Consider the following 13,351-nt stretch of genomic DNA (forward strand, 5'->3'; position numbering starts at 1 on the left):
AAAAATCAGCTGGGCATGGTGGCGCGTGCCTGTAGTCCCAGCTACTCAGGAGGCTGAGGCAGGAGAATTGCCTGAACCCAGGAGGCGGAGGTTGTGGTAAGCCGAGATCACGCCATTGCACTCCAGCCTGGGTAACATGAGTGAAACTCCGTCTAAAAAAAAAAAAAAAAAAAATGGGGCTTGGTATTATTTGAATATTTTACCACGTGCATTTGTATTACTTGTGTGACATATATAATTTTTTAAAGTCTGGTGGTGGAAGATACTGTTTTTATTCCCTCCCCCTCCCCCTGGCCCTAATACATGGACAACTCCAAAGCTGTTATATCCTGGATTATTTCCCCCATGAGGAGAAACATTTGCTATGTCACATGCACTTAAGTATCTGACGTTTTTCTCATTTTCTCGTGGGTGGTGAGGACCCCCGTCCCCTCCTCCGCACCCCTACCTTAACAGGGAAAAGCTGCCTGTGGATGGTTCCCAGCTGCACAGGGAAATCGCTGAAGATTTCCAATAGGGAAGTGTCACACTTTGCCAGACGTGGAGAAGACGGAATAGTTGGCTGGAATCACAGACCGGGCAGTGGTACAAGAGAAGGCAGGGGCATGGTGGGGAGGGGTCGGTTGCTCAGCAGCTGGCTGGGCATCTCTCACCATGCTGGACCAGATTGCATTCCGAGGCTCATGCCCTTCAGCGGCCCCCGTCATTCCCAGGAGCTGGCGTGTGCATCTGCTGCCCTGTGGGAGAGCCCCTGCACACACACTGAACCCAAGGGCGACCCTTTCCCTGAGATCAAGTGATGTGGGGGTTCAGGAGGAAGATCCCAGCTGCAGTGCTTCAACGCCACTGGAAGGGGAGGGGAGGGAAGGGAGGCAATGGAAATCCCTGCTGTAGTGCCAGGAAAGGAAAGCTCCAGATCATCTGGGAGAGTGCCCGCACTGTCCTTCTTCTGCAGGGCTGTGCTGCCGACAGTCTGCAGGGCCAGCTTGAATCCTGGAGGACCAGAGAGAGGAGCCCCTGACCACGAGCTAGGAGCGGGAGGACACTTATTGTTCTATCCCCTCCTGATCAAAACGTAGCCTCCACATTTGGCCTGTGGAAACAGACCCCTCACCTCCAGCTCAGGGCTCCTGCAGGTTGTCCGCCTCTAGTCCCTGTTCTCTGTGGTCTAGCTACTTTGCCTTGGTCACTGGGCATCAGGTCTAGGGTGTCACAGTCCAGTAGAAATACAACCTAAGCCACGTGTAGAGTATAATATTTTCTTTCTTTGTGAGACAGAGTCTTACTCAGCCAGGCTGGAGTACAGTGGTGTGATCTTGGCTCACTGCAACCTCAGCCTCCTGGGTTCAAGCGATTCTCGTGCCTCAGCCTCCCAAGTAGCTGGGATTACAGGCGCATGCCACCATGCCTGGCTAATTTTTGTATTTTTAATAGAGGTGGAGTTCCACCATGTTGGCCGGGCTGATCTCGAACTCCTGACCTCAGTTGATCCACCTGCCTCGGCTTCCCAAAGTGCTGGGATTATAGGCATGAACCACTGTGCCCAGCCAGAATATAATATTTTCTAGTAGCCACATTTAAAACAAAGAAACGGGTAAAATTAATTTTTTTGAATATATTTTGCTTAACCCAATATGTCCAGAATATTATCGTTTCAACATGTAATCAATTTAAAAAGTAAAGAGATCTTTTATATTCTTTTTTCACACTAAGTCTTGAAGATCTGGTTGGTGTGTAGTTACTCCTGTGGCACATCTCAGTTTAGACTAACTCTGTTCCACGCCCAGGGTCATCCCTGTGGCTGTGGCTGCCATAGTGGGGAGTGCAGGTCTAGCACTTGCCTTGTGCCCTCCACTCTCCACAGGGGAGGTCAGAGGCCTCCTCAGAGGCCCCATGTCCAGACCCCTTTGCCTTTCCCTGACCCAGGAGGAAATCATCCTTTGGGTCGGGGGTGCCCATCTGTGTTTCCTTATTGGCCATTGGGGAAAGCGAGAGCCCTGGACTGGGCATCAGAAGGCTCTACCACTCGGCCTGCTGTGTGACCTGGAGCAAGTCACCTCCCCTCTCTGGGCACTGGTCTCCTTCTCCGTCAGATGAATTTTCATTAGATTTGTGACTTTCAAACAGTGGAAATTGTTTTTCTGAGGCAATCTCATGCGGAACCCCTATGTATAAATCACAGGAGAGTGAAGCTTCTCAATACATGGTGAGCTGCCGCCTCCAGCCCCCAGCCTGGAGATCACTCGGTGGCCAGGCTGGAGCAGAGGGTGAAAACCCGGCACCATCAGTCTGCAACTCACATTTTCACACCCAATTTTCTTTTCTTTTTTTTTGAGACAGGGTCTCTCTGTGTCGCCCAGGCTGGAGTGTAGTCTCCACTCACTGCAACTTCTGTCTCCCAGGTTCCAGTAATTCTCCTGCCTCAGCCTCCTGAGTACCTGGGATTATAGGCGCCCACCAGCATGCCCGGCTAATTTTTGTATTTTAAGTAGAGATGGGGTTTCGCCATGCTGGCCAGGATTGTCTTGAATTCCTGACCTCAGTTGATCCACCTGCCTCGACCTCCCAAAGTGCTAGGATTATAGGCGTGAGCCACTGTGCCTGGCCTCACACCTAATTTTCTAAACCTGCAAATGACACTGTAGGTTGTTTCTGGGCCTGCGTGCATAGTAAAGGTATGAACACATGCATAGGGAGTGTGCTGCTTTCCACTTCGCGGCCTCCTCTGAAGACAGAGGAAGGAGGATGGACCAGGGATGGCACTTTAGTTCTATTGCCAAAATTTAGCTTTTTGACCGAAAGAGACCTAAAGAGAATATAGTGAAATGTTAATGTGTTCAAACTTAGTGGTTGGTGTGTGCAGAGATATTACTCTGTACTTTCCTGTATATTTGAGATCTTTTATAGCTTTAATTTGAAACTTTAGGAAGGTCAAATAAATATAATCTGATCTCACCTTAGGCACAGAATTTTTTTAATCATCAAGTAAAATGTATCTTTCCCTCCCCACGACACAGTAGGTCATCCCCAAGACCCCCACCCTCCCTGCTCTGGTAGTTCAGGAATATAGGTGCTGAATTGACCAAGGGTCAGGGGTTCTCAGGACGTGGACAGCAGCTGAGCAGTTATTCAGTAAGTATCGATTCTACCTTTGGGGTATCGGGTATGTGGGGGCCCCAGGGCATTGAGACCCAACTCTGATTCAAGAGGAGCCTGAATGGGGAGACCTTTCATGGCTAACCCCGCCTCAGGGATGGTTGTGAGAGGCCGGGGAGAGGAGCTGGGATCTGACCCTCTCTGGCTCCCAGGCCCCCAGTCTTCCGTCTCTGGGTGGAGGGAGGCCTCTCCTCTCTGTCACTCACTGTTCTTGCCCCTCCCATCGCAGCTTGACTCTCCAATGCACTGCAGCTTGCCCTGGGCCCCTCTGGCTGAATTTTGGAGGCTCAGCTCACCTCTCTGAATGTGTGTGTGTTCCCCGCTGGGCCCCATCTCTGGTTCCTCCCTGTCACCCTTTCCCGCATACCCACTGATGAGGCCCCAAGCTCAGAAAGATTAGGACACCTGCCAGGGTCACCCTTCCCGGCCGGGCATGGCAGGAGGAGGGATGTGGGAGGACAGCCGTGTACCAGGTCCAGTGAGGTTATTTCACCGCAACAAACAGGTCCTGCCGGTTTGCCATTTGGAGAGAGTTTGGCCCCAGTTCCCATGGGCTGGTTAAATGGTAACTTGTCTTTGGTTGTCTATGGAAATGTGACAGGGCACAGGCCACCAGCTAGGCCAGTGCTGGGCATTGGACTCCCAGTCACGCTTCTTTTCTTTTCTTTTCTTTTTTTGAGACAGAGTCTGGCTCTGTAGCCCAGGCTGGAGTGCAGTGGTGTGATCTCAGCTCACTACAACCTCTGCCTTCCGGGTTCAAGAGATTCTCCTGCCTCATCCTCCTGAGTACCTGTGATTATAAGCACCCGCTACCACGCTCAGCTGATTTTTGTATTTTCAATAGAGAGGGTTTCACAATGTTGGCCAGGCTGGTCTCAAATTCCTGACCTCAAGTGATCCACCTGCCTCGGCCTCCCAAAGTGCTGGGATTACAGATGTAAGCCACTGCACCTAGCTCTTCCTTTCTTTGTTTTTTTCTTTTCTTTTCTTTCTTCCCTTTTTTTTTTTTTTTTTTTTGAGACAAGTCTCACTCTGTCACCCAGGCTGGAGTGCAGCAGTATGATGACGGCTCACTATAGCCTTGAACTCCCAGGCAGAGGTGATCCTCCAGCCTTAGCCTCAGCCTCCCAAGTACTAGGACTAGACAAATGCCACCATGCCTGGCTAATTTTTTTTTTTTAGAGACTGGGTCTGGCTATGCTGCCCAGGCTAAGCAATACTTATTTTCTTTATTTTTTGTTGTTTTCCAGAATCTTCCCCATTCACATATCTTCCTAGCCAGATGAGTAAGAGCAAGGAGGGATGGTGGTGTTAATAACAGAGTAACACAGCCATTGAGGGCCTTTCATTGGCAGATTCTTAATCAAGAACAGCTGTGCCCATTTTACAGGAGGGACAACTGAGACAGAGAGGAGTGAGGTCACTATGAGTCACTGGCCTTTCTGGCCTGAGAATTGCCTCAATATGGCTGAGCCAAAGAGGTGGAGCAGGTGAGGGGTGGGGATGGACTTCAAAGAGAGTTGACTGTCCTTGCTGGCCTGAGACACTGCACTTGTGAGAACAGGATAGCGCCCACCCCTTCCCTTTGTGCAGTGCCTGCCTGATTACAGAGTTGGGCACATAGGATCTCATCTCCTCCCACAACCACCATCTAACATTGGCAGAGCAGGTTTTACTGGCCCCGTGTGACAGACAGGGAAACTGAGTCAGCAAGATTAGGAGCCTTGTTGAGTTCCACAGCTGGTCAGGCCCAGGGAGATCAGGCCACTGGACACCAGCTCAAGACCTGGGCTTATCTGCGGTTCCCTAGCTTGTACCAGGCCTGACACTGTTTCCCGAGAAAGAACCCCAGGACATCATGTTTCTGGGCTGTGTTAGACCAATCAGGGGCTAAGGACTTGGGAGGACTGTTCTTGAAATTGACAGCTGCTTGGTTGGGGTGTGGTGGGTCACGCCTGTAATCCGAGCACTTTGGGAGGCTGAGATGGGCGGATCACAAGGTCAGGAGATCGAGACCATCCTGGCTAACACGGTGAAACCCCATCTCTACTAAAAAGAAAAAAGGAAAAAGAAATTGACAGCTTCTTTGAGAGTGAGGCTTCCGACCAGCCCTTTCTTTATTTCCTCTGGGGCTGGTCTGGCAGACTTCCACTCCTGGCCCACAATCCCAGGTGGACAGAGGGAGTGCTCTCCAGCATTTGGATAACCTGCGGGGGAAGAAGCCTCATTCACCTGCTCCTAGACAGTGTGTGTGAGCCCTCAGGCACCCAGGGTGGACAGTGCTTCCAGGCAGAGAGAATGTACAATGCAAGTGAGGTGTCCGTTCCACAGACTCTGGGCACTCCTGCCCCATAGAGTAGTCACTCTCCTTCTGATCCTGCCTTCCTCAGCAGCTTTGTGAAGGTGCAGTGACTCAGAGGCTTGAGCAGGGCCTGGTGCACAGTAGGTACTCAACAGTGCCCCCATCCACAGCTTCTTGTGCCCTGGTGCTCAGAGGAGTGGGAGACCCCAGGATTTCCCCAGGAAGGAGCCTGCCATCCTCACTATCGTGACTGGCCCCTGTGCTCACCCATCAAGGCCACTCGATGCCACGCTGGGGTGGGAGGTTCTTTATTGAGGAATCTGCAGAGGTCAGGGGGAGGCGGGAGCCAGGGCCACAGGGAAGGCCAGCCAAGGACAGCTGCCCACAGCAGGCCACAGCTGGGGCCCTCTGCACCCTGCAGGCTGGCTTGTTTTCATGCAAAACCATGTTATGTAAATCAGCGCAGGGTTGAGCACACTCAAGTCAGAGTCAAGAACTGGGCCCCCTGCCCCCCATCCAGGGTATCTGAAGGTCAGGCCAGCATACCCATCATTCAGCCCGAGCAGGTGGCCGAGCCAGCTGGGCCCTTCCCCAGATGCTTTCAGGGAGGGACGCCAGGCCTTAAGACCCGGGGTCCACACCCTGAGGGGAGGTGGCAGAGGATGTGGTCTCAGAAAGCCCACAACCTGGTGAGTGGGGAGGGTCCTTCCAAATGGTTTCAACCTTTGACCCAATTCCTCCATCTCTGAGGTGAAGGGAGGGGATTGGGCTGATGCCACCAGAGCCCAAGCCCAGCCACCATCCTTTCTCAGAGCCACACAGCTGGGAGAAGTCACTGAGGCTCCTCGTGCTGAGAGAAAGAGGGTATGTCTCAGGTGGGTACAAGGTGTGGACTCCTGGAGGGGTCCTTGGCCATCTCTCCTAGCAGGGACATTCCTTCTCCCACCACCCTCCAGATCTCCTGCTCCAGATGCCTGGCTCCTCCAGGGCACCCCAATGGGCGGCTCTGCCACCCCAGGACACTCGACTGGAGCCAACCTTACAAAACCGGTTTGAAGCCAAACAATAGCACATCGCAGTCCAGCTGAGCTGGAGGCCTCAGCAGGGTGAGTACGAGTGAGGCTGTGGCCAAGAGGGACAGAGGTGCCAGGGTCTCAGAGGCAGTGCGGCACAGGTGCCAGCAAGCCCCACTGCCCAGCACAACCGCCCCACAGCTCCCTCTCTTCCCCGTGACCTGACCGCAGCTTTGAGGCCAGCACTTGGCCTCCCCTCTCAAGCAGCAGGTCCCTTCCCTGGCCCCAGAGGAGAAGGAGGGTGACTTCTAAGGGGAGAGGAAGCAGAATGTCAGCCTGTGGCCTTCCTGCCACGGGAGGAGAACTTCAGGTCAGAATGGCCATCTCAACCTCATGGGAGCTCTGGATTGGCGACTGACCGCCGTTGTGGCAGGAGGTCCACCTTCCCACAAAGGGAGCCCAGAGCCCAGAGGCGTCCCTCTGGCCCAGCGAGGGTGGGACATAGGCATATGGGTGGAAGTTGGACAAAGTCTGGCAGAATGGGGCACCAGGGGACAGTAAGACCCTGGCTGGGACACTGAGTGGGGACAGGCCCCAGCAATTCCCTTGGAGATAAAGAGCCTGCTGCAGGTCCCAGGCCCTGATGGGGGACAGAGGGGAGGGGACATGCTGGTGATGGGGGTGAGCCAGCTAGACAGAAAGCTCTGTGGACACCTGAGGCCTCCTGGAATTGCCCCAAGCCATGTGGCTAAGGCCTGGGGAGCCCTTCACCATGTGGGGTGGGGTGGAGCGGGGTGGGGGGGCCCCTCACCAAAGCTGGGAAGGGGCAGCGGCTGCGGAGAGCCTCTGGGAGATGGGAGGCGCAGCAGGGAGGAAGCCCACATGGGCCTTCCAAGTGCCCCGCTGCCCGACTTTCCTCCTGCCCGGCACCATGGGTGGACTCCAACCTACAGCTTCACTGATCTCAGAAGGCCCCACCCTCTCCCGGCTTGTGCTTCTGACTGTTTATTTCCTGCAGAGGAGTCAGTGTTACTGCCACTGAGAACAGAGATGTTTCCACCCAGAGGGCCCACCCGCTGGGCACTGGGACCCCTGCCCGCACCCCTCACACCCTGGCTCCATCCTAATGTGGGGATATGAACTTGGGCTTGGGTCCCAGCTGCTTCCTGGGCCTCTGAATCCTCATCCTTGAGCTGAGGGTGTGAGACGGGATAATTCAAGCCACCATCCAGCCCCAAATGTCCCCCTCTTCATGACTCTCTTCCCCAAATACAATGCCTCCTCAAATACCTCTCCTCCCACTCCCAGCGAAAGAGGTGCAGTCTGGTGGGGGACAGGGGAGGTTGCTGGATGACTGTGCCTTCTCCCCAGATCCCAGCCTGTCCTTCTGGACCCCACATCCAGGGACCCCCAGCCTTTGCAGTTGACCCATCCCTGCATATTAGCCACAAGATTGTTGGTTCTCTTTTATAGGTGAGGAGACTGAGTCTCAAACAGATCCTGTGTCTTGCTGAAAGTCACCTGGCCAGTCAGGGGCAGGGCTAGGTTTCAAGCCAAGCAGCAGGCCCCCTCGCCGCCCACCCCCAGCATCGGTGCAGAGCCCTGGTTGCCCTCCTCCAACGTCGTTGTGGCGTGAACAGCCAGGCGCTTTCATTCAGGGCCCGACTCTGCAGCCGCCACAGCCTGGTGATGTCAGCGTTGCCATGGAAACCATTCCCCAGGCGTCGGGCAGGACCAGCCTCCCCAACGCAGTTTCCCTTTGTGTGGACTTTGCAATGCGTTGCCAAGACAGTGGGGCCTGCTGAGCGGGTTGGCACGGGGTGGGGAAGGCAGACAAAAACCCACACCGCATCCCAGCAACCGGCAGCTCACAACAGGGCCCACGGAGCTTGTGGGAGGGAGGGGCCGTGGGCTGGTGGCCTGAGGCGTGAGAACCGGTGGGGAGGTGGGGGCGGCCCACACCCCAGCTCAGGAACCCCATCTGGCAACAGCGTTTTGGTGTCTTTAGTGCTATTTTGGGTTCCTGCTGCCTAAGAATTACCTGGGCCTGGGTGTTGTGAAAAAGGCAGACCTGCTGGCGGAGGTGGGGAGGAGTTGGTGGTTTAAACAAACCCCCAAGGCAATTCAGGTATGCCACCCATTCTGAGAAGGACGCCTTCAGGGAAGAATGACATGTATTGAGCACCTAGCTATGCCAGGCGGGCTCTTCTGCCTATTCTCTTTCTTTTAAAAATTAATTAATTAATTAATTAATTAAAATTTTTTGGAAACAGAGCCCTGCTCTGTCACCCAGGCTGGAGTGCAGTGGTGCAATCTCGGCTCACTGCAACCTCCGCCTCCTGGGTTCAAGCGATTCTCCTGTCTCAGCCTCCCGGGTGGCTGGGATTACAGGCACACGCTACCACACCCGACTAGTTTTTTGTATTTTAGCAGAGTCGGGGCTTCAGCACGTTGCCCAGGCTGATCTGGAACTCCTGAGCTCATGCCATCCACCCACCTCGGCCGCCTAAAGTGCTGGGATTACAGGTGTGAGCCACTGCGCCGGGTATTTTCTTTCTTTCTTATTTTTTGTTAGACAGAATCCCACTCTGTTGCCCAGGCTGCAGTGCAGTGGTGTGATCTCAGCTCACCGTAACCTTCACCTGCCAGGTTCAAGCAATTCTCGTGCCTCAGCCTCCCAAGCAGCTGGGACTATAGGCGCATGCCACTATGCCAGGTTACTCTTTATATTTTTAGTAGAGACAGGGTTTCACCATGTTGGCCAGGCTGATCTGGAACTCCTGACCTCAAATGATCCGCCCACCTTGGCCTCCCGAAGTGCTGGGATTACAGGTGTGAGCCCCCACACCCAGCCCCTTCTGCTAATTTTCTCTTGCATTATAATCCTCACAGCAACCCTGAGTGGGAGAAGGGGACAGAAGAAATTTTTTTTGTGTGGTTTGAAAAAAAATCCTCATTTCCCAGTGGAAGATGCTGAAACTCAGCAAGGTTAAATCTCTGCTTGCCCACGGTCACCCAGCTTAGACGTGGCAGGGTCTGGATTCTAACTCTGCGGACTTCTCGCCACCCAAGTTGGGCCTGCGGCCTGGGAGTGTTCACTTCCTCCTCCTGCTGGTTTTCCAGGAAGAATCCTAAAGTACCTTTGGAGAGTGGGCCAGTTTTGTCCGAAGCCTCCCACAAGCTCCAAGATCTAAGAGGGGGTTGAGCCAAGCGAGAATCTCTAAGCCCAGGCCCCTCCCCGCAGAGGCTTGGAAAGCCTGCTCAGCCTAGTAAGGAAAACTCGTGACCTGGCCAAAGTCTCTGCCTCCTCCAGCCACCTCGGCCCTCCAGCCACACCCTCCTCTGTCCTGCAGGCTGCCCTGGCCTCTGTGCTCCCTGAAAGGGCTACTGAAGCCTCTGCTTCCTCCCCCTGCCCGGAGATAGGTGGCCTCTGACCCAGTCCACGGAGGTGGCCACTTCTTAGAAGTTTCCAGGAAGAGGAATTCAGTGACCTTTGCTGGCGATGTCGCAGAGCTTCCACTGAGAAGTGACAGCCTTTCTGTGTCCACCCTCCACGCTCCTGCTGTCTCTGAAGCCTGGTTCCTTAAGCTCCGTCTCTCTCTTTTTTGTTATTGTTTGTTTTTGAGATGGAGTTTTGCTGTCTCCCAGGCTGGAGTGCAGTGGCATGATCTGAGCTCACTGCAGCCTCCGCCTCCCGGGTTCCAGTGATTCTCCTGTCTTAGCCTCTGGAGTAGCTGGGATCACAGGCATGGACCACCTGGCTAATTTTTGTTTCTTTTAGTAGAGACAGGGTTTCACTATGTTGGCCAGGCTGGTCTCAAACTCCTGACCTCAGGTGATCTGCCTGCCTCGGCCTCCCAAAGTGCTGGGATTACAGGTGTGAGTCACTGTGCCCGGTCTCTCCCTTTCTTAACAACCTCTCTGAGGGCTCAAGGGGAAGGAACTCTACCCTGCAGTCTGGAGTTCTATTTTGCCTGCTGACTCTGAAGCTGACACTCTGCCTGATATCGCTGCCCCAGGATCTGGGCTCCTCCCTCTCCACCTGCATCTCCTTTATTTCTCATTTATTTATTTACTCTTTTTTTTTTTTTTTTTGAGACACGGTCTCGCTCAGTCACTTGGGCTGGAGTGCTGTGACACCATCACAGCCCACTGCAGCCTCAACGTCCTGGGCTCAAGCGATCCTCCTGCCTCAGCCTCCGGAGCAGCTGAGATCACAAACACACACCACCACACACAGCTAATTTGTAAATTTCTCTGTAGAGACAGGGTCTCTCTATGTTTCCCAGGCTACTCTCCAACCCCTAAGCTTGAGTGACCCTCCTGCCTTGGTCTCCCAAAGTGCTGGGGTTACAGGTAGCATGCCCAGCCATGAATCTCCCTTATTAAAGGTCAGCAAACACTAGTGACCTCCACTGAGAGCCGATGAGAGCTGACCTCATGCCAGGGATGCCAGGAATGGCTGGATGGTGAATGGGGTGGGGTTCAGCTTGTGCTGGGCACACCTGAAGCCAGCCAGGGCTCCACTCCCAGCCATGGCCAGGCCCCCCCGTCCCTTCATTGAATAAGTATTTCCTGAAGTCTGTGCTATGTTTTAAGAAAGGATTTTTTTTTTAACATCCCCAAACAAGCCAAAAATGACGGAGGAGAATTAATAAAAGCCAAACAGCTAAATAACCATGAGCACTGTTCATCCCCGTCATGGAGGAGTACAACCTAGTCATAGTTCATGTTTGATCTTAGAATGAAGAGGGGACATACTCCTGAATGCTGACAATAGTTATCGCCAGCTGGTGGCATTTTAAGTGACTTTTATATGCATTTACTGTGCTTTCCAAACTCTCTACAGTTTAAGATGAAATTTTTTTTTTTTTAAACAGAGCCTCACTTTGTCACCAGCTGAAGTGCAGTGGGGTGATCTCAGATCTCGGCTCACTGCAACCTCCGCCTCCCAGGTTCAAGGGATTCTCCAGCCTCAGCCTCCCGGGTAGCTGGGACTATAGGCATGTGCCACCACACCCAGCTAATTTTTGTATTTTTAGTAAAGGCGGGGTTTCACCACCTTGGCCAGGATGGTCTCCATCTCTTGGCCTTGTGGTCGGCCCGCCTCAGCCTCTCAAAGTGCTGGAATTACAGGCGTGAGCCACCGTGTCCAGCCAAGATGAAATTTTTATAAGCAGAGAAGCCCCAATAAGCCTGAGTATTTGTTGAGAGCCTCTAAAGGAAAGCTCATCGTCTATAGCCTCTGGGTCTGGAGGATGGGGCAGAGGTCAGCTGGTCCATCCCTTCTCCTCCCTACAGGGGCACACCCAGAGCAGTCAATAAGTTTCCCAGCCCTACCTGTGCAGGCTGGGAGAGGCTGCCTGGGTGGAGAGCCCGGTCCCAGGGGGCCCTGAAGACTCTGACCCCAGCCAGAGTTCAGAACAACCAAAGGACCAGAGGGCAATAAATGGGTAATGTCCACCATAGGCCTTATAACCTCCTCCCTGGCCCAGCCAGGCTGGGAAGCAGAGGGGAAGAGATGGGGGTGCTGGCTGTCTCAAGGAGAAGGACCCCCATGTGGGAGGATGATGCCTCTTGCACAGGCTGTTGGGGGAATTAAATGTGATGACTGGCCCACAGGCCCCAGACGAGGAGGCACTCAGTAAACGGTGCTGGGCGTGTGAATGAATGCACACGCTGGCCGTTCTCCCTTATGGGGTTGGAAATCCTCTCCAACTGCAGAGTTGTAAAATACCCTCTGCTTTACGATCAGGGCAGGAAGCCATCTCTGCTCCTGAATTCCCTCACACAGGCTGCAGCAGGAAACCCACAGCAGAGGCAGCCAGAACCACTCTTGCTATCCGGCTCCGGAAGGTCCCTCAGTGCTCTGGGACCCAGGCTGCCCCTGTTGGAACTGCCACGTCCAGTCCTACCAAAGTCCACGCTGCAGCCACAGGAACGAAAAGGATGACAGCTTTGTGGAAAACTCAAGCATTTAAAAAACAAAACAAAACGTGTGAAGGCCAAATCAAGTCCATCTGTGGGCTGCAATCTCTGTTCTAAATTTTAGCATTGATCTTACCAAAATAACTCCTTTGCATTTTTATCAGGGCCTTTCTGTGGAGTCATTTCCTCCAAAGAGAGGGACCCCGGGAGTGGGAATCTCGGGCCCTTTGGCTGTCCCTGGGTCACGCCAGGCATCTGTCACGTGCTGACTGACCAGGCCTGCTCCCCAGAATGCATCCTCAGGCACCAGCGGATCTGAGATTTTGGCAACAGTCCAAGGCATTGAGGTCTTGCCAGAAAATAAGGTAGAGGCCTCTCTGGAAGCAGCGGGTGTCAGCTCTGCCCTGTGTTTGCAAAGATCATCCGCTACAAGGCTGAGCGCTTGGGATTCTGGGACAGGTGGAGTCCCAGAAACATCCCCTCCCCAGACTAAGCAGATTAAGGTTTCCACCTGTTCTTCCCTTCAATAATCCCTGCATTTGATTCTCCAACCTAACAGGAACCAGGCCAGGTGGACATGGTCATGATTTCCATTTTTTTTTTTTTTTTTTTTTTGAGACGGAGTTTCGCTCTTGTTACCCAGGCTGGAGTGCAATGGCGCGATCTCGGCTCACCGCAACCTCCGCCTCCCGGGTTCAGGCAATTCTCCTGCCCCAGCCTCCTGAGTCGCTGGGATTACAGGCACATGCCACCATGCCCAGCTAATTTTTTGTATTTTTAGTAGAGACAGGGTTTCACCATGTTGACCAGGATGGTCTCGATCTCTTGACCTCGTGATCCACCCGCCTCGGCCTCCCAAAGTGCTGGGATTACAGGCTTGAGCCACCGCGCCCGGCCTGATTTCCATTTTTCAAATGAAGAAACTGAGGCTTAGCAAGTGACTTACCCAGGT

Source organism: Cebus imitator, unplaced genomic scaffold (genome assembly GCF_001604975.1).
Source record: "Cebus imitator isolate Cc_AM_T3 unplaced genomic scaffold, Cebus_imitator-1.0 Scaffold123, whole genome shotgun sequence".
Lineage (NCBI taxonomy): Eukaryota > Metazoa > Chordata > Mammalia > Primates > Cebidae > Cebus > Cebus imitator.